Source organism: Chaetodon auriga, chromosome 22 (assembly GCF_051107435.1).
Source record: "Chaetodon auriga isolate fChaAug3 chromosome 22, fChaAug3.hap1, whole genome shotgun sequence".
NCBI lineage: Eukaryota > Metazoa > Chordata > Actinopteri > Chaetodontiformes > Chaetodontidae > Chaetodon > Chaetodon auriga.
In genome coordinates, this window is record NC_135095.1 from 6,427,832 (window position 1) to 6,450,264 (window position 22,433).

The 22,433-nt window shown below is 42.7% G+C and overlaps 1 protein-coding gene across 1 annotated transcript in view; it reads right to left on the reverse strand.

Annotated features, from left to right (window-relative positions):
• The window catches only part of sox5 (SRY-box transcription factor 5), a 220,911-nt gene that overhangs the window by 135,097 nt on the left and 63,381 nt on the right, over window positions 1-22,433 (reverse strand). Inside the window, exon 3 of the mRNA XM_076721791.1 lies at window positions 3,792-3,866. The gene's annotated coding sequence lies outside the window, so the exon portion shown is untranslated. The remainder of the gene's footprint in view (window positions 1-3,791; window positions 3,867-22,433) is intronic.

A 22,433-nucleotide genomic window follows, 5' to 3' on the forward strand; every position in this document is an offset into this window, starting at 1 on the left:
TCTTCCCTCGCACATTAAATTAAACACATAAATAAGAGTTTAGGAATTGGGGGGAGGTTGTCGGGTGGAGGGGGGGAAGCATATGTTCGTTAGGCCTGCCCCAGCTCTGGGTAATGGCCGACGTAATGTTTTGATGGGCCCGGCTATTGGTAAGCACCAATACATTTGCATGATCACCGTCGCGGCAGGCAAGCGAGCTGCCAATTAGCTCTCTTACAGCTCTGGACAGGGCTGGGAGAGAGAGAGAGGACAGGGGATCTGTTCGGCATAAGAAGTACACAGCAAGACATGGAACTGAGCTAATTAACCACCAAGTATGGAGAATTGCATACATACTGCAGGGAGATTCTCTACAGAGTGTTTGGCTTTTCATGGAGGATCTCTTAAGGTGAAGAAAATGACTTACAGTAGAGCAAGGCTTTGGGTTCAATGGTGCAAATCCGAAAAACAGAGCTACAGACAGACGCACGAAGATGCAATAAAGTCTCTATTTTGTGTTTACGACTTTGCATTACAATTCTATTAATGCTCTTTTTGCTTTGCTCATCTTATTCTGTCAAGGCTCAATAGGCAATTGCTTAGGTTATGAGCGCAGTGAGTGGGCACTAATCGAAATAACTCCACAGCAAACTGGATTAACTTTTACCACAGAAGCGCTCTTCTTCACTGAAACACCATGATGAACCTGACAGGACGAATTCTCCTCATGCTGAAAACATAGTCTAATCTATTGATTTCTGCCAGCCGCACGGCTCCTTGTGGACGGGTGGCTCATCAGTTTGTGGCGCCCTCAACCCAATAGTTCCTCTTTCACCTCCCTCAAAAGCACGCCAGCGATCAGATGACCCACAAGTGACAGCAGCACACAGCCAGGCGGGCAAACAATAATCGACTGCAGATTTTCCAAAATGACAGAGATTTGTACAAAAATAAAATAAGAGTTACAAAAAAAGTACAATTTAGAGAGCAAGACAGATTAACTAATGGATGACTAAAAAGAGATTTCAAAACACACACACACACACCTTCAACTGACTGACACAGCTGGAATATAAAAAGACTCAACAGGAAAAGAGTTATGAGGCTGTTGTCTGAAGAAGAATGACAGCATCAGTCATTTCTGCAACTGCGCGAAAACGATGTATTTTTACATTCAGCTGACTCAAGTGGCCTCAGGAATTAAGATGGGAGCAAAGGAGGAAGACAGGTGACGGTATTATAGAGCGACATCAGGCTTCAATATGGGTGACCACTGTTTGTTTACTGCTTTCAACCAAGATGACCAAGAACATTCCAGAAACATAAACACATGTTTATTATAGTGACCATGAAGACGAAGGCCCCCTAACCTTTCATTTTAACCCAAACCACTGTGTTTCCATAAACCCAACCATGTTGTTTCAGTGCTTAAACCGAACCAAACCTTAACCAGTGTTGACACGTTATAAAATGGATTTTGGGATGTGTAATGGTTTCAGAAGGCATGGACAAATGATGCTGATGATGTGTCTATTTTGTCGTTTCGGAGGACTCGCTGTGCTTTCTTCTTCTACGGTGGCCTGCTCGTGTGCTTCCTGCAGATTTGTCCAGAGCTCCCAAAACAGAGGGCTGTCGGAGAGCTGCTCTCGCATGTGCTATGAATAAGCACATACATGCAAGTATGTACACAACAACTGCTGACAGTGTGCACACACCCACAGTCTGCAGCAGGGACCATGCTGAGCCTGTAATCCACGCAACTAGAAGGTGCAGCTGACTGTTTAGATACTAATGCTAACTTAAATTGTGAGGTAAATTTCCGTATGATCATGATTATAGGAAAATTTTGCAGGTTGCAATTAGTATGTTATGTTTTTATTGGGATTGCTACTCAGTTTGTGCACATTTCTGGAGATGGAAAATAACTTTTTTTCTCAGTCTCTTCCATCTTATTTCCTTGTGTCAGGGAGCTACATAACAACCATTTTATTTCCACTGCTGTACTTTTCCCGCAGCCAAACTGAGGGTCAAAGGGATGGAGGATGTACGGTACAGATTTCAAAGCAAATTTGTGATTTTGGAAAATATAACATTTCTTAGACAGATGACAAATCTTAAAATATTGCAGTTTTTGATGGCAATAACTCAATTTGCTGCTATTGGTATTGTATGTTCACATTATCTAATTTTCCAATCTTGCTCTCCACTGACACAACGTGGTAATTTGTAATCCGGCATGAAGTGCAGTATAATTTAAATTTACATCAGGGCAAACTGATGATTGGCCAATGGTCAGAGCCAACAGGAACAAAGTTTAGGAAAAGGGAAAGCTTCTGATGACTGAACTTTGTTGATTCATCAAATGACGACAACTGATGAAATCACACAGAACTCCCAGACGTTCTGACAGTCTGATGAAACTGATGGAGAGGACCAGCCCCTCTCGCTCTGACGGGGAACTCCCACAACGAAACAAACTCACCCAAACACAAATGAACGGGGTGTCCCCTCCAACTCTTTGGCACAATGAAGACGGGGACTTTCCCTGCCTGCAGCACACACACACACACACACACACACACACACACACACACACACACACACACACACACACACACACACAAATACATTCCCAGACACACACACACAGAAAAAGGTCACCCCTGGTTGACACACACACACACAGCGGGCAGAGTCATGGCTGATCTGACAGGGCTGCGACAAAGACTCATACACAAACACAATATCTCACACACAAATACGCACACTCTCGGGCTGTGGTCAGCGTTACCAGTGCCAGTTAAATCTTCTCAGCAGAGCAGTGATGAGGCCGCAATCTGTGATCATGACACTGCCTTGACATGCACTGTCTGGGCTCAGACACAAACACACACAAAGAGCAGGCAGACAGTGTCAGCTGAGCCTCTATTTCACGGTCATTTGTCTCGTATCTGGGTTTGCTATCGCTGCCCTCCTCTGACTGCAGGCCTCGTTCTCTGTAAAGCACTGTCCACTGCTTTCTGTCATCACAGCTGCGCATGCCACAAGAGAGTTATCCACTGATGCGCCACAACATTTACAGAAACCCACCAGTCAAATTTATTTCTTAGCAAAGTTTTTGGATGAACAAACTTCCCAAGATAGAAACATGTGATGTGCAGAAGTCAAAATATTTCAGTTTGGCTGCTGGTAAGCCATGTGCAAGGACGATGTTTGGAAAGATTCAATATGTTCGAATGCACAGACATCCCAGCTTCTATCCACGCTCTTTAATAGTGTTCTCTGTGTTATCAATTTATTGTGGTTAGCACGTTACACAAGTTTCTTTGGAAAGGAAAGTTGATTTTTTTTTTTTAGCACTTTCCTACAACTTGTTGGATACTTCAACATTACTGGTTGATTGTGACTGACAGAAGGCTTGGCAGCATGTAGCTTTTCTCATTCTGCATTGCATGGTCTCGATTGAGCCTACAGGTCTAAAGCATTGCCTTCATGCTGAAGGTATCTGTTGAATTTATCTTTACCTGTATGATTACTGAGTGCAAGTGTGTAAATAGTGAAAAAAATATGTGTCTACTCTGTGCTACTCTAACAGACAAGAAGCAATTATCCCAGTAATAACAGTAAAAGTGAGGGCTGATCACTGCTGTGGTTGTCTTGATTTTTAGCTTCAAACCTAATTTCCATAGAATCAGGTGAAAATGCCCACGTAACCTTGTAAGTGGAACGTAGCCAGAGAACTGAAGATGGAACCATCTGTGTGCGCAACGCAGACAGTGGTGGGAGAGTAGGAGACCAGTTGGAGCACTTACCAGTTACTGGATGAGGCAACCTGAAGAGAACAATGTGATGTAATCAGCTCCTCCGTCCACTGAGCCTCCTCACTCCTGAACACAAAGAAGAACAAAAGACAGCTAAGACATGGTAATATTTGTGTCTTCTGAATGCAGGCTGAATGTGCATTACCGTGGGGCTAGAAAAAGTCTAATGCAGGTGTAGAAGTCTTAAAGAGAGTTAAAAAGAGAAATAGAGAGCAAAAAAGCAGCTCTAAAAACTGTGAGTTTTTCTTGATTCAACTTTCTATAATTCTTTACCATGTATCTATTTTTTAGGAAACCACTCTGATCTTTAGTCGCTTTTAAACATTATGATATAACTTTAGCAGGCAAAAATTAGAATAAAAGCAGCTGTAGAGCTTGTATTAGCCTGGAAAGCTGAGTGTGTGTGTTGTTAGGTGTGTTGTGTGTCACGGGGTGTGCAAACGCTTCCGTGCATAAAATCGTGAAGTAAGACAGATTGAAAGGAGATAATCAGGCACATAAAGACATAAAAAGTGAGAGGGAGCGAAAGAATGAAAAAGCTGAGGGCAGATTAACTCACTCTCGCTTACAGATCCTCTCCTCTCTTCATCCTTTCGTTCCTCCTCCTTTTCCTCTCCCTCACCCACCCCCCTTTGCTTCCTACATTCCTCCCACCCTCACCCCCTTCATACCAGAATTCTTCCATCTATAAATATCAACAAGAGAGACTATAGAAGTACATACACACACACTATAAACACACACACTAGCCTAAACCAATGAGCACAGTGGCGTATTGTGCCAGCAAAGCCAATACACACTTCCACGGCCATTACTCCCCATGGAAACAGGCAAGTGCGTTCGCACACACATGTGATGTTGACGTTGTACCCGCACAGTGGCTGCCTTAGACAATAAGCTATTTCAGGGCCAAATCGCTGACAAAAATCCATTTTTCCACCCCACTAAAAAAGATCAGGAATGAGGGAGGGAGACAGAGCAGGATAGAGAGAAAAGCTGAAATCAAATAAACAGTGGCGTACATCTCTCTTAAGCTGGATTTATCTCTGTATTTTGTCATCATTCTAATTTATTCCCCAACCTGCTTACAATTACCGCCTTTTCAAAACTCATATCGCCGGCTTGTTGTTGTTCTCGCGGAGATTGCGTGGTATCTGCCAGTGAATGAGCGGGGGACTTGCATAAGGTGGAAAAGCTCCTAGTGTACTTTTGTAGATTATCCACTTGATACCGATTCATTTTCTCTCTCACTTGTCACAGTTTTGTAAAGGAGGCGATGTAGGACAAACATGCAAACGCACACAGAAACACACACACACACACACACGCACGCACTTAGACACACACGGTACTGTAGAGTGTAGAGGAAGGGAGTGGGCTCATCATCTTTAGTTGTGATTACAACACTTGGCAAGCTCTCCCCTGCCTGTTTGCCTGCCTATTGCCTTACAAATGGATTAGTAAGCCCTGTTCCATTTGTGTGTGTAGCTTCTCTGAGATTTAGGCTGACTTACAAATAACACCAATCAGATTTGGGAGCAACCGTTGTGTAGTCTTTTCCAGGGGAATATTGGGCGATGTGATTTGGGGACAACACTACAGTGCCGGTCGTAAACACTTAGTTCAGAAAACCTCGGGACTCGTGTGTGTGTGTGTGTGTGTGTGTGTGTGCTGTGAAGATTTTACGCGTCTCATAATAAGGAAGTCTGACTGCAACTTTTGGAGTCAGTCGGCGGTTAATCCATGGGAGGCCTGCTCGCTCATCCCTAGTTTACATGTAATACAGAAGAGGACAAGTCTCATCTGAGGAAGGGAGAAGACGCGGTATTTAAGACAGGGAAGGCAGAGCACAGATGTAGAGCACTTTGTTTCACTGAGAAGCATGATGAGCGTGTTGTAAGGTGGGAAAAAACATGAAAGTTCATCCCCAAAAGACAACTCTTCATACATCCAAACCTGTCAACCCTCCCATTTCTCCCGGGATCGTCCTGTATTCTACCCTTCTCTCCCTCTGTCCTCCCCTTCATACATTTTCCCTTTCAAAAATAAATAAAAAATAAAAAAAGGTTGGCTATAACGTTGACAAGAGGCATAACCGCCGACTCCTCCTGTAACGCAGGTGGCAGTATGTAGAAAATTAGCTGTAACATCTACTGACGAGAAGCCATGCACTCAAACGGCACCCGCCAATAAAAGAAGAAGAAGATGGTTGAACATGAGAGGGACGGAGTACCTGCCAAAAAGTCTTAAAGTTTCTCCCCAAATGGGAGGAGGCTTACCCCTCCTTAATGAAGTGAACGTCGGTCAGAGTCATGCTTTTTTTGTAAAATATGCCGCACGGATTTTAGTGTATCACACAGAGGGAAAAGCGATGAGCCAGCATGACAAATCAGCCAAGCAGGAGCGGAACCAAGAGGCGCAGGAACGTGCTCCACCAGTGACTGCATTTATACTATCTCTGCCATCCATTTTCACCTACCTGTTGTCTCACTTGGCAGTAGCCTCTCTCACAGCCGCAACTGAAGCATAATGTGTACGTGATGTCTACAAATCCTTCAAGTGATACATGAATAAACTAAGTGCTGAATCTATATGCTCTTTTGTGATTTTGTGTGTATAATGCAGGGACTTTCACAGCATTTCACTGTCAACCAGGTATCTGATTCTGACTGGAGGAAGTAGCTAACCCAATCCTTGTTGTTCTTTTATTTTAAAGCAAGTGTGAATTGTTCAGCTGGCACTGACATGTCAACTCCTGGTGCATCGCAGAGCTCACTTACAGTTTCACTGATTTTGTAGCTAAAAGCCTGAGTACTCGGTCACCCCAGAGAGCAGAATTTTCTTGGCCATTCTCAGAAAATATTTGGTCCTGAAAGCTTGACACATAATGAGTACTTCTGGATAGTGCAACACAGTTAATGTGATAGCTTTCTCTATTCCTGACTCTCAAATCCTTTAGCACTGTAAAGATGGTTTGCCGTTGCAAGCTCAATTCTTAACAAAAGCACCTTGCCTTCATGAGCGAACTGGTTGCATTGATTCCATTGAAATGAATTGATCTGGTTGGTTTCTCCAGCAAATGCTGGTGAGAAACCTTAGAGAAGAGGGTGGGAATTGATTCCATTAAAATGAATTGATTTGGTTGTGTTCTTCAGTAAATGCCGGTGCAAGCCCATGAAGAGGAGGTTGGCTGGAGCGATTCATACAAAGCTTGTGACTTTGAGCTCCAGAGACTGTGGTCTGCCTCCTTTCTCCTCCCAACAATCAACCACAAATCTGATCTTTACCTAACCTAGCAAAACTTGAGCAAACCTTCACTTACAGCAGAGGCCGATGAAATGCTTGCATGAGTGGAATTCAGAATGCAATCTGGGAGGCACACAATGCCACACTTTTCAATACATTGTCACAGAGGTGTGGCGCTGATATTACAAAAACATATGGATATAGTATAACTGCACAGTGAAGAGTATCCCCTTAAAAATAATATACTTTTGATCTTCATTATTTTCTATTCGTGCTTGGTATCAAGGAGCCAACTCTGGTCAGTAATGTAATATGCTATAAGTGCCTTGCTCCAGAGCATCATGCCTGGCAACTGTCTGGTCACAAAGTATCTTCTATCATTCATTAATACATTAAAAAAAAAAAAGAAACGAGAGCACCAATTTTAGCGTAAAAGGAACAAGGAGTGTTGGGTATATGGGAAAAGTGAGTGTGTGTCCTTGTGTGTGTGTGTACACATGTGTTTCTCTCGACCCGAGAGTACAGTTTGTGTGAATAAAGCTCTAAGCTGAGCTTCCATTAAGCCCCTTTCAACACAATGCCTTTCTCTCTCAAACTCTGTCTGATGGAAATCTGCTTTTGTTGCAGCAGTTCAATGTCCCTGCTATCTCCTGATGGAAGGAGAGAGAAAGGAAGGTCTGAATGGGCCTCTATAGTTTTATGTTCCAGACGGCTCACGCACACACATTTGCCAAATCACACACACTCCTTGCTCCTCTACAATGAAATCAATGCTCTCAGTTTTCCTCTCTGTGCACAGCATCTCGCAGTGCCAAAGGCTTCTTGTGATCAAACACCACATCATGTTCTGCAATTTCTGATACTGATGCTAACACAGTTCAGCTTTTGTACTCTGGTGTGGCTGTTCATTCACATTGTATTCGGTCGCAACAAAGGATGCCTTTTTGATGGGTGTTTTCCTTTTTGGGTGGAAATTTCTTATTTCCTAACGATTGCTATGCCTTTTTTCTTGCTGTCAATTTGTGTTTCTCATCACACGCTCCCATATTTGCTATCAGGTATGATATCCCTGTATCATGTGTCGGCATTGTCTTTTCAAAACAAAATCAAACTGTAAAGTTGTGTATTGTGAGACTCAAATCAGCAATTTAACACAATAAACATGTGCAGACAATGAAACGACACAATAAATCTGAAAATGGTTATCCAAAGACACAGACTCATGTTTGCAGTGACTTTACAGCAGAAACTCCACAAAACTTCTAATCTTTTTTGTAAACTGCGAAAGCAAGCAGAAAGACAGTATCTAACATAATCTGCTCACATTTGACTTTAGATTTTGATTGCCTGTTGTGTTATTTGGCACCACAATCTCTCCCCTGTCTGTGTGGGCATGTTTGTGTGTTGGGGTTGAGTGGGTTACACAAGTGAACATATGTCAGGAAATATGTCTGGTTTTGGTTTGGATAGGAGAGCTGGACTGCTGCTCCCAGAGCTACTGTGGGACCAGGAGTGTCCAGGGATAAAGCCTGATTGTTGGGATGATTAAGACCCCTAACAGAGTGAACGGAGATGGGAGGGACCACAGGACTGTCCCGCTAAAGGCTGGCACATGTACACATGGAGGCAGGAAGATGTGGATCATATTTAAAAGACATCTGTTTAAATCAAAGATGCGTTCCCAATGCGAACATGGACGCTGAGACATAGGAGCCTATTAAAGGACTGGATTGCATTAGATTGTGCAGGTACCTAAAAAAACAGTTACTAACTGTAAGTGCATTTGTTTGACTAATTCTTACCATCTGCATGCAATCTGCAAAGACACTGTCACACACAACTAATAAACCTCAGACAGAGAAAGGATGGACACACACTCACTAGAATTAGTGCATACAAAGCAGCATAGAAGACAGAGACAGGGACATGAGCAGACTGAAAATGAAAGGAAGTTGATGCACAAACACACAAACACAGACAGTGACCTCCATCGCGAGCCAATTGAAAGCTTCTGACTTGGTGAAATGTGAGTGATTTGATTGGATTATAGACAGGATACAATGGAGACGGGTTGGGAGGTCTTGGCCTGTAACCTTGCATAGCCATTGTATTAGCCTACAGTACACTGCAGTGGAGTAGAGAACACTGGTGAACAAACACACACTGATAAATTCTTATTACGAAAGTATTCTATATGGTCGCATGTTCTGCTTCTATTGTTGAGGCCATTTTTATTAGAGCACAGGAAAAAGTTCTTCAATGAAAGACAGCTGCTTTTAAAGGGTCTTCACCTAAATCCCAAAAAAACATGTTTTCCATTTACCACTATTTTTATCTAGTCGTGCAAATTGCCCATTATGCAGTCAACAGCTGTTGCTCAATCCTTTGAGCAACTAAAATTTAAGATCTGTATTGGGGATTGGAGAAAGAATTTGTGAAGGTCAAAATGTAGAAGCCCAATCTTTTTTTTTTTTTTTTTTTTTTTCAAATTAATACTATCCTCCTCAGTACTCCCCCATTTGCATGGACGCACACACAGCTGTTCCATCACTTTTGGGGACACTGCAATGACTTACATTCATTCACTGGAGACTTCCCCTGATCATAATCATAACCACTACTTGCCTAACCCGAAGCTTAACCCAAGTCTTCACCCTGAAATTTATGTTAGGCGGAATTGCATTGTGTCACCAGTAGGAAGGCACTAACAGATTTATATCCCCACAACGTGAGTAATACATGGAGACAAACATGCAGACACACAGTTTCAACCCATCTTCATCACCACTTCATCACATTACTCAACACACACTGTTGACACACAGCTCATAGACTCCACGTAAGGATGTAAAACATATAGCACTTCTTTGCTGCAAGTAGGCACAAAGGCATATGCACTTAAACACCAGAAAAGCTAAAGGTCAGTGGTGAAAGATGTCTTTGAGGAGCATCTCTTCAAGTTTCTGTCGCCATAGGAGGGTTGTGCATAGTCTAATACGGGCCAAGACTATAAATGCAAATTGAAATTAGGTTACTTTTCTCTAATTGTCTCTTAAAGACACAATTCACTATTCAAAAAGCCTCAACAGTAAAAGACTTGCGTTGTGCTATAGACTATTCTATCCTCAATTCAATCCATGTGGACAACAACATTGCTGCAGCAATTTCATTTACTCCTGCATTCATATAAAATGGATTATGGCCTAATGCTGCCTTCTGTAAATGATAATGTTAACAATAATAAAGCGCACTTCATTATATTCCATGGGAAAATTAATGGCCTGGAGCGCATTATATGAAATGAAGGTTGGTCTCGTATTATACAGACAATGAAACATTGGGTCCAAAGATGTCATCATGAACTGCAACTTACTGGACCAAATGTGCTTAGCAATTATGCATCAGTGACATCAGGGTATTGTGTTGTTTGTTGTATGGACAAGGACGCATCTCAGTACCTTGACCCCTTCTCAGAGCTGGCCAATAGCTATTCAAACCAAGGGTTCCTTTTGAAATACGACATCACTTCTTTTCTTTGCCAAGTCTAAATCAACCCAGGTAATTAGAATTATATAAACAAGGAAGAATGAGACCTTTTCTGTTGTGTCTTTGTGAGACAGAATGGCTAGATTGCATTTCTGAGGGATGTCAATAGGAACACCAGATACACAGCTGTGAGACCTTGTGGAGACCTTGAAACAAACACACAAACATGTTACAGAAGCAAACTCACTTGAAAAACATACTGCCATTATGTCCTGTTCTCTCAGGCTCTCAAACCAAAAATCTACTGCAGTGTCTTGTCTGCTTAGTCCACTACACGATGTAGTTTTGCTTTGCGTACCAGCCTGTTCAAATCAGGCCTAACGTGGGCAGCTGATACTAAACGACTGCTCCTGATTAAAGCCATTACATTGCTTCCATGCGCTTGTATAATGAAAGAAAACTCTATCCTGGAACACAAGATCAATAAGTGTCACAAACACAGGAGGCAGTAGCTGTTCCACCTCTGTTTCTTATGTCCATTCAACACATTCACTTAGAGTGTTGAGCCTCTCAATGGCATTTTTCTCTCCTTTATTTATTTCATAGAGATCTCCTAGATGACCTTTTCTTCACTGCCTTGACCGAGGTTCCACATTGCTCAAACTACATAACCTATTAAAACTTTATTATAGAAGGGCAAAAATGAAAATTTAGAATATAAATGGTTTCATATGAGCTGACTGATGGACCCAGTACAATCAAATTTTGCGTCTTGTTGGTTGTATTTAGGTGAAAAGCCGTCATTCACAAGTTCAGCGTCTTTCTGACATGCACCATGATCCATAAATGCTTCGCCAATTTTACTATATTTATGAAAAGGACAGCATTATTCTGTTATATAAAGTTGTAGTTTCCACATTTTCCACATGGCTGAAGTACGAGGAAAAGCAGCCACAATACTAGCAGTGGCAAGATTATTACATTCTTAAAGACAGTGTAATACTTTTGTATTTTTTCTTGCAAACCAATCATAAATCTACACCTTGATCACTAAAGTTGCAGACTTTGAACTGTGTGAACTAATCTATACCACTTTGGCTGGAAATTCCTGCAACATCTTCAAAACAACTTAGAAGCGCGATGCAGTAAACAATCTATAACCTCATACATTGTACATCCTGTGTTGCTGATAGCCTTGTGGGATGGATGCCAAGCATCGTGGGACCGTTGCATCTCTATCTGTAACGGTGCAGCCATGCTTGAAGGAATAAACATGGAACCTTTGTGACAAAAAAAGCTTCAGCAGCAAGATAAATCCAATAATGTTTCAGAACCCATGTGTAAAAGGGCAGTTTTGATAAAGGCAGAGATGTGGCATCAGGTGATACTGCAGGTAACATCCTGATGGACAGAGGTAGTAAAAGATTAGGAGAAAGACCAAAGTGAAACACTCAGGCTTATTTTTCTCTCTTCTCTCACTCCACCTTTCTCTCTTTCTCTCTCTGACAGTTGTTGTACCATTAACACCGCCTCCACAATTAGTGTCTTCTCACCGACTACACACACACACACACACGCACACACACGCACACGCACACGCACACACACACACACACATACACACATACACACATACACACACACACACACACACACACACACGGTGACACCCCAGGGCCCTGCACAACCCAAACAGCATAATTAGACATCCCCTAAACAAAGCACACACACTGTAATTACTCTGAAATGTTACATAGCACAGGGGACTCAACAAAAGCCATTTTCCCTGGATCAACCAGTGGCACACACACACACATGCACATGCAAATACTGTACATGCACACACACTATACTCTTGTCCCATGTACCGGTGACAGTGTACATTTTTATTGATTTCACCAGACAGAGAATTCCCACTGGGTGTTGTCTAGCTTGTGAGTACAAGGTTAGTGAGTGTGTGTGTGAAGCACATACTGTACCTTTAGGTAAGTGTGTGTTTGTATACATGCATGCATGCACTGTAGGTGTGTATCCCTGAACTCGACAGTACATGAAAAGGCAGAGAAACTGAATCTCTTCATCTTGTGCTGCTCAGTCCAGTGAGGCAGCCATGCTAAACTCAGATGGAGCGCTCAAACACAAAGACACACACATATATGCAAGTACACTCCTCTTGCTCTCTCTCTCTCTCTCTCGCTCTCTCTCTCTCTCATTGCTTCCCAGTCTCCAGAACAGGACATGACTAATTTCTCCAAACAGAGCGACAGCATAAACACAGGCCCGAACACTTGTGCAGATACTGTTGTTGACAGGACTCCCCTCAGCTCCAACCATCTACCACCACCCCCAATCTGACCTCAACATAACAGCACCCCCCCTACACACACACCAAACACACCCACCCTGTTCCTCCTCCCACCCTCTCCTCCCCTTTTCCGCCTCTGTGCCCCCAAGTCAGTGCAGATATTGCTCTAAGTCCGGCAGAAGTAAATTAAATCTCTGCGCCAAACCAAGTAGTGTGAAATCACATTAGATCTTAATCAAGGACTGTGTGTTTGCCTTCTCATATTGTGGGTGTTATCTTTTGTTGTGCACAGTTTTATTTCACAATGTGTAAGCCATCAGGGCGGGAATATTTCTAAGTGACTCTAAGTTTTGGAATACACCAGATTGCAATCATCAATAACCATGACTTCAAATGCATTCCTCAGTCCCAAACACAGACACTCTCACACAGGAAATTAGTTAGCAGACACAGACACTTCAACTTCAAACCAGCTTCACTGTCCAGCAGGCGAATGATGCACTTCCTGCTGCATTATCGCAGCGATGTCGCAGCGGGTAGCACTTAATAACTGCAGACGCTACATGGCAGTAGAGTGCTTGAATCCTGTTTACAGGATCTTTGGATATTACACTCTGCAACCACAATGTGGGTTGCAATGTCCGCAATTCCACTCAATGGGACGTGGACAGCTAATCTGAGACTTCACCTGGGACTGGGGGGGGTGCATCTTCATCATCTACCATGCAGAGAGCTGAGGCGAGAGAAACGAGGAAGACTGCATTCATGTGTGTGTTGAGAAGAGTCTCATGGTACTCACCTGAGTACTTAACTAAAAAAAAAGCTATATGCACCCCTGCATATACATTAATTAACAATGTTTCGTCATCATGTTCATAAAAAAAAATGTAATTCAGGCAGCATTGTGTTTTTCAAGAAACAACATTGCAGTTTTTTCGCTGATCTTTTACACTAGTGTTAGAAAAACATAAGGAAATTCAGCAGTGGAGGAAAAGCTCCAATGTTGGCAACTGTTAACCCCTCCCAAGTGTCGCGGAGCGGCTGCTGATCATTTGGCTGATGTGGCACTCTGCTGTCCCTATTTCCACATGGAGAACTCTGCATGATCAATGAAGTCACATCACATTTCATTACCGTTCTTGCTCCCTTAAGTTCAGGTGTATGTTGTCAAACCAGCAGGTTGACCTTTGTGAGTAACTTTTCATAACGAGAGCCAATGAAGGATGAGCGCCACACTTCACGACAAATTAAAATGGACACTCTCCCAGTAATGATGTCGATTAGTTTTAAAGACCTTCTTCTCTTCCTTATCTCACTCTGAGCCAATCAACACAACTTAACAAGTCTTCTCCATCACAAAGTTAACAATCTCAGGCATTACTCAACTAGTCAAACAAAGAAATAGACTGAACTACAAAGGCACACTGTAGAGCAGTGATTCCCAACCAGGGGTACTGGTGCCCAACGAGGAATTTCTGCAGCTGCCAGTGGGTATATATAAAGATGTGGCGTGTCTTAACTGACTTAAAAATATAGAAATTATGATTTGATTCAAAAATATAACCCTCATCTCATTGTCTTATGGTCCTACAGCTTCTAACTATCAACATATTTTCTAGCGAGAACTGACACCGATGTGCTCCTGTATGAACAATCATAATGTCTCCCTTTAGGAGGATATTTCAAAGATGTTTTCAAAAACGGATTGTTGTCAACATCCTGCTACAATTTCTCTTGAGCAAAGCAATAAAAAAAAATCTCCCATTGCTTACTCCATTTGTTTTCCTTTCTCCATCTCCAACTGGAGGCCATGAGTCTTGTTGTAAGAAACTCATGCAAAGAACATATTCTTGACACAATGGTATGTACCTGAATCTACATAAACACTTACTTAGGTGACCTGATGGAAGACCCCACAACACGACCTTCAGAGAAACACTGTCTATGTGCACAATCTGGATGCGCTGACAGGATATTCAGCATTCAAAGAATTCCTGCAGAGACTCCAGCAATAATTAAGAAATGCCTGACCCTCACCCCCCAGCCTTGACGTTGATGGCCATACTAAAGGCCAGCTCTTATGTATATATCCTGTTATGTTCACTTACACAATATATGGGCACAAAGTGAAGGCCTGGAACAATGTCTTCTTCTACAACTCCATTCAACGTGTTGAGAGAGAAAACAACATGCTCTTCATGGCTGATTCAAAAGAGTGAAAAAGGGTAGCAGTTGCGACAACAATCTCAGGCTAAAATAATCTTTTCACAAAGAAATTGATACATAAATAGGATGTAGAAGTGTATGAAACTGCAAAAAAAAAAAAAAGAATCGTCAGGCGATGTGGGTTTATGTTTTTCAGTGTATCTGACATTGTGTTCCATGTACACTAAGTTTAATCCAAAAAACTTTTACGAGGCTGGACAGTCGAGATGTTTTGGCTATGGTCAGAGTATGGTGTGAGCTATAGTAAGAGAAGAAAAGAAAACACGTGCTTACAATCAAAAGGTTACTCGCAGTGTAAAAATCTGTCATGGGCAGGGAACTGAACTCAGGTCACCGGAGCTGAAAGGAAAATCCATACGGCCGTCCGCCGCCGTGACCCCAGAGCGTTCGCTTTCCTCTGCATTACTTCAATGTCACACGGCTGCCTGTTTCTATTTGTCTCCTGCAAATAAATATGGCTCTGATGGAGAAATGTGTTCAGGAACGTACACAGTAATTGTGGCAAAGAAGAAGCTCCCACGGACAAACTGATAAACTGTGCGATTTTGCCTCTATAAATTTATTAGGCTCATTTTACACACCGACTTCCTTTTATGTGTGGTCGTGGCGCGCTTCTAAATGTGCATTTATGTGTTTGTATGTGTGTGTGTGTGGCCTCGTGCGCCCGCCCGCATTCACACATTTTGTGGTTGTGTGTGTTTGAGACAGGAGCTACTCCGTGTCTTGTCAACAAACTTCCCTGTTCTCTGGCAAACTGCACAGATAACGCCACAGTGCTGTTGTCGTTTGTTGTTTTAACAGTTTTTCAGCAACGTGACCGTGAACAAGTTACTCATCCATAGTTTATGTAAAGAAAAGATAATTAAGGGGGGGGTGCTTTGTAACGTTTGAAGAAGAGAAAGGGTGGTGATGAAGACAGTGTTGCTCTGACTGGTTGGTGGAGGCTCAACCAATGGAGCGGGGTGAAGTCAGTGGAATGATCTTTGGTCCAAAGGGGGTCTTTTCTCTCCACATGTAATGTCAATTTATCATATAACCATATTCTTCCTCTATGTGTGACCTGAAATGACCGATGAACTTTGTGTGTTATTTACTACGCGTTCCTGCTTGACGAAGTGGTTCAGACTGAAGGAGGCAACCGCCTTCTGCTTTCATATTATCAAACTTCAGATGAAGTTTCCTCCCTACTGCTTGTTGGTTTGTCAAACTGAAAGTAGCATTCATACAAGACAAGATAAACCATTTGGCTTATCAAGCAAAAGTGGCTCCCTTGAATAAGACAAATCTCATTTAACATTTTTGGTGAATCTTGGAAAATTTGTACACTGATGGTGCATTACAAGTTCCTCCAGGTGAGAGCGTCACCAAAGGGCCACTTTGTCTTTTAAAGCAAGTCAAGCCTCTCAATCGACTGAGAGAACAATCACATTTATGAATCACACATTGTGAATGACAGTGCCTGAATTTTGACGTGCAATCTTACAAATTCAGCGAATCGCGCAGAAAGTGAGAGCGAGAGTGACAGACTTGGTGTAAGGAGGGGAAAAGCCTCTTTTCCGGCCCTCTGCTCTGACATGGCTTCCCTAACGCGCTTTAGCTGATCACATTGCAGCAGAACAGTACATGAAAACATGAAAGGAGTAGGCATGGTCGAGAGCAGAGAGCCAACCTTGACACACACACACACACACACACACACACACACACACACACACACACACACACACACACACACACACATCCAAATAGAAACACTTGAACGATAAAGGCCTTTGCGCACTTGTGTGTGAATGAAGGCCTGTTGATAAAGTGTGTGTTTATGTTTGCCTAGTATGGAAGCCGTACGTTACATTTGAGACACTGTGAAGTCTTCCTACTTTCATTTCCTCCTGTTTTTCCTCACTCTTCTTCCCCTCTCGCTTAGAAACACAGGACACGCCATCGGTGTTCATAGTTCTCCCTTGCCCCGCCAATGCCATCTGAGCAAACAACCGCAAACAGACAAAGGGACAAAAAAAAAAAAAGTGAAATTATTGATTTGATGTCAGCGTCAATTAGAGGGAAAAGAGGAGAGGAGCAGCATAGAAAGCTCGAGGAGGAAAAGAGGCTGAAAGTGAGCTGTTGGCATCGCAAGGGTGAAGCTAATGGAGAAGAGGAAAAATACAAAGGTAGAGCGAGGGAGAGATGTCTAAAAAAAAATATTCCCTCCATATGAATGTTAATATGCTTGCAAGGACAGCATATAGGTGTATGTGTGCCTCATTTTGCTACATGTTTGAGCCATCATTTCTGTACCAGTGCACACTGGGAACAGCAACAGCATCACACACAAACACAAAAATGCACAAACATGGCAGAGGATGGTCATCGGTTCCGAGGCTATTTACAGATCTTCTTTTGATAAGTAATAATTCATAAGTACTTAACCCTAACCCTCTTCTGTGCATGCCTGCGACAGAAAACAGGAAACATTGTCCAAAGCTCGTCTGGACATGCTATTAAGTACCTACTTTGTAAAACATCTCAGACGTCTGATTGGCTGAAGTTCAAAAGCCACAAAAACAAAATTTTGGCATGGGAATAAAAGATTTGTCAGATCTGTCTGGTTAATACAGAATCAGATAACTGCATTTTTGGACTTCCGAATACTGGATAAGTGAGTTAATTAAGCTCAAAGCCAAATCTACCACTGGGCTTATCAATGGACAGTCAAACTTGCATTGGTTCGGAAGAAAGAGTGATGTCCTTTGTTCGACCAAGCAGAAATGCCCCTCAGCAGACAACATGTGCAGTCTGCTGAACTTCTAAGTGAAAACAGAAAGTCTTCACTTAAATCAAATCGCATTAAAAGCAAATTTGGTCCAGGTAGAGAAAAAAATTCTCTTATGCCATTACAGTATACTCCTGCTTGTCTTGCTTAAGGGCACTTCAGCAGGCTAGCCGCAGGGGCTTGCATTCAAACCATCCGAGCATCACATGCATGCATAACAAAAGGCCTGCTTGAAGAAATTGTGAGCGACAGATATTGATTAAAGGAGACACCGCATTGATCTTCTCCAGAACATCAAAGGTAGATGAGGAGAGAGGCTGAAAGAGGAGCGTGGATGAATAAGGAACCTGTGATACAAGTGGCGATTCCATCAGAATCCAGTGAATTTACTCCTCAGCCATTATCCTACTGGATCTTAAATGGTTCTGTTCAAACAAATTACACAAAACTCAAATAAACAGAAGTGTCTATGCAAAGCTACCGTATATGCATGGCTGGAAAGTACTTGGGGTCATTTATGCAAGCTGACAATTCACCAATAATGTTTCCCCAAACTTTCACTGAAACCCTTCCCTAAAGATGTGCAGACCAATCAAAAACAATGCAATGAAAACAGGTCCTGTTCTGCAGGGTGCTATTAGTGATCACACATGTGGATATGTATACAGAGTCTAAGTCTGGTCAGGATGGGTGGCATAAAACACACAGGGCTGGAGGAGTAGAGGGGAGATGGAATGAGATAAGGGAGGGGAGAGAGGATGGTCAAGATCTGTGTTTGCCATGGACTTCATACCAGATACAGCTAGTGGAATGATAAGTGTGTGTATTTATGTGTGTGTTTGCATTTGTGCACATGTGTAGGAGACGGGAGGGCAGGGTGAGGATACTGTTATGTTTCAGAAGACATGATGTGTCATTGCTCATCGCGAACACATACACATAGACACACACACACGCATGCATGAAGTCAGACAAACACACACGCCGTGTGTCACTGCACATTACTGTTGCTTTCTGTGGGCGCTGCGTCCAGACAATGACAGGCAGGCAGGAGCCACAGCATAATGAGAGAGAGCAGGGGCCTTCGCTTACACACACACACACACACACACACACACACACACAGAGGGCAGTCGGCTTCACTCCGTCCCCTAGCCTCTCAATTACCCAGCAGGCTTTTAGTGCCACTCCGCTCCACTACAGCAAATTACCCAGGGCCCTGTCTCACTTAGAGACCTGTGACTGTGTGTGAGCGCATGTGTGTTGGTGGGTGTGTGTGCTTGACAGAGGTAGAGCAACAGAGAGACTGTGTGTGTGTGTGTGTGTGTGTGTGTGTGTGTGTGTGTGTGTGTGTGTGTGTGTGTGTGTGTCTGTCGTGGTAAAGCAAGTGGCTCTGAAACAGTGGCTGGAGCCCAGCAGAGGCACGTGAAAAGCTAATAAAAGTGTCTGAATGCAACTGCCATTAGGCTAATACCTCTCCACAAGTACGACACACATGCACACACACACACACACTCACAGAGGCACACACACAGTGTGAAAGAGGAGAGAAGAGGCGACAGGGTCAGCTGCAGCGCCCTCTCTTAGATCAAATGTAGCTCTCCGACTGGCTGAGAGTGCTGGCTTTTATTGAATGAGATATTAAAGAGTTGTTAGATGAAGAATACTGATACAAATGGCCACTGATGGCTGTTTAATTGCATCACAATTTGGTACAATTTTGGAAAAATCAACACCCAGCTTGCCATGATGCACACATTTTTGGACCCTCTATGTTTGGGTTAACTCACAACAGTGTCAAAAGCCTGCTTGTTTAAGGACAGCTCGTGTCTAATTGCCTACAGCAGGCATTCTCAAAGTCCAAACTCCGGTCCGCAAGGCAAGTCAATCCAGACCCAGCCCGTATCGTCAACTGGCGGCCCGCTGGACACATCCAGCCCGCCACATTCCCATCTGGCCTGCAGATTTTTAATGAATTCAGAAAATGCTCTACGTATAATCACGCAAAGCTTGTCCTCTTACATTAGATGCAAGAGGCATCACTTGGGTTCATTTTCATTGGCCAACTGTCGTAATAAGGCCCAGAAGAGGAGTTTTTAGTTAAGATAAGGACTCACTCATTGGTAGTTGAGCTGTGGGATTTGTATGGAACGCTGAGGTCTTTTCTAGTTCAGCATCTAGCTATCATTATGGATTTTCCATGTTTTTAGGAGTCTGTTCACACTGGCATAGAAAAATAAAAATAAAATACAATTCATTTTGTAAAAAAGAGAAATTACTTAACAGTTAGGAAACAGTTAGCAAATTAGGCCCAAATACTACTTTAATGTTTTTTAAAGTCTGGGTCCCCAAATTATCATGTCGGAAAAAATATATTCACAGACGTTACAAATGTCAATTAATAAACAGTTATATCCAGACACTTCAAAAGTAGTTCGCTTCAAAAACAGATCAAATCCACAGGCTACCAATTAACAAGAAGGCGAGTCCACAGCCATGCCGGCAGCTCAGTGAAGCACACAGCTGCTCTGAGCTAAATGCTAACATCAGCGTGGCAACATGCTCACAATGACAATGCTCACACGCTGATGTTTAGCAGGCACAATACGGACCTTGATCACCATTTTAGTTGGCTGTGTTAGCATGTGAACAATGGCTAATTATGACAAAACATAAACTAGAGCTGAGGCTAATGGGGATGTCATTATTTTTGCAGGTTTGATCATAAAACCCAGAACAGAAAAGATGGCATTAAATAAAAAGCTAAGGGATCACAATTCCTCCTTAAGGAGATGAATGTCTACACAAAATTTCATGGCAGTCCATCTAATAGTTGCTGAGATATTTCAATTTGGACTGAATGGCTAAAAGTTTAATGTCTGAACTTGCTGCGGGTGTTCCGAACTCGATCTTGAGAGTGGGACAGCTGGCAATGACAATGGCGATGCACCGTTTTCACTGTCTGGGGTGTCCAATCTGGTTGTTATACCTTATAATGAATGCAGGGCTTGCACAAAAAAAAGTACTTGCTTGCTCATAATGCCTGATTTATTCCTACCTATGGGTTCAATTTTAGTGGCCTAACGTATCATACAGTGTGATGCTGCCATTGGTTTGTGTCACTCATTGGCATGAGGCCAGCAGCCAAGTACAGTACTTGACCTTTTGTGAATTTATGAATTCATAAAACTAATTGTGGTAAGCTGAGCGGAGTTATTTCTAATTCTTTTTACAGACTGCTACATCTGTGAAGGTGAATCTGAGCCGTTTCCTCCATTTGTCTACTCCATGGTAGGTTTGAGAACAGCTTCGACTTAGCCGCTCTTACATCACACCACGGTGTGTTCACAATGAGTCATTATGAAAATAATTAATATCTTATTTTCAGCCTTTTAACAATGCTATTGATGTTGTAGGTCTTACTTTTGTATTGTTAAGACAACGCTCTAAATAGTAAGCATTGCTTGGTCTTCAGTATCAGCTGTTGAGAGAAATAAAAGACATATCAGTCATTTTGCTCAGACACACATGCTCCGGCACAGAGATTTCCAAAGAATGAGACAAAATTTCACTTCACTGGCAGCAGTACATGAAATCAAATACCTGCGGCACATATCTAATTGAGCAGATTGGTATCACATTCACTAAACTGCCAAGGGGACGATTTGTGCCAGAATAAGATAAAGATAAACTCGATCGGTTAGAGTGAGACAGACAGGGGAGGCACGGCGTGTGTGTTCGTGTCTGCTAGCGATTGGGAGTACACACACTTTTTGTCTGAGCTGCCTTGTTAGCCGTGCTGCTGCGTGTGTGTCCAAGTTCATGTGCGCTCCACTATATGTGTTTGTTTGTGTGCGTTAATATGTACATGTGCCTGTGCTGCACATGGCTTTACTAGGTGTGTGTATTAAGAGAATTGTTAATTAACCAGCAGCTCTGCCTTGTGGCTGGGGTGAGAGACAGAGAGAGAGGCCAACAGAGAGACAGACTGGGAGAGGGAGAGAGGATCAAAGCAGGGGTCTGTGGCCAGGGGGCCTCCTCTGTGCCTAGATGAAATGCGGCGGCTGCAAACTTTAAAGACTTCCTGCCATTAGCCTGGACCTTGTCCCCTCGCAGGCCTGGACCTCCTCCTGTTTCTCACCCCCCTCTCCCCGACTCCAAAAAAAAAAAAAAAACAATGAAATAGAAAGAGAGAGAGCAAGAGAGAGAGAGAGGGAGGGAGACAGTACAATGACCATAATGGCAGTTATATAAGTGAAAAAGATCCACAGACGAGGCAGACGGCTATTACCACACACACACACACACACACACACACACACGCACACACAGTACATCTTATAAATAAACAGAAAGAGCTGCTGATTGAGAATCCACACTACCGATGTTTTTCACAGCAGAAAACAACGCTTTCCGAAAATATTCTTTAGAGCGGATGAATCAGAAACACCTTACACCCGTTTCAGTGTGGACACGGAAAAGTGAGCTTTTGGAAAACGTAGCGGATGAAAGACGACATGCGCCTAGTGAGAGAAAAGAGGAAAAGAAGCTTAGTCGATCATTTGATATCGAGAGTCACGTGATGAATTTTAATTCTAAA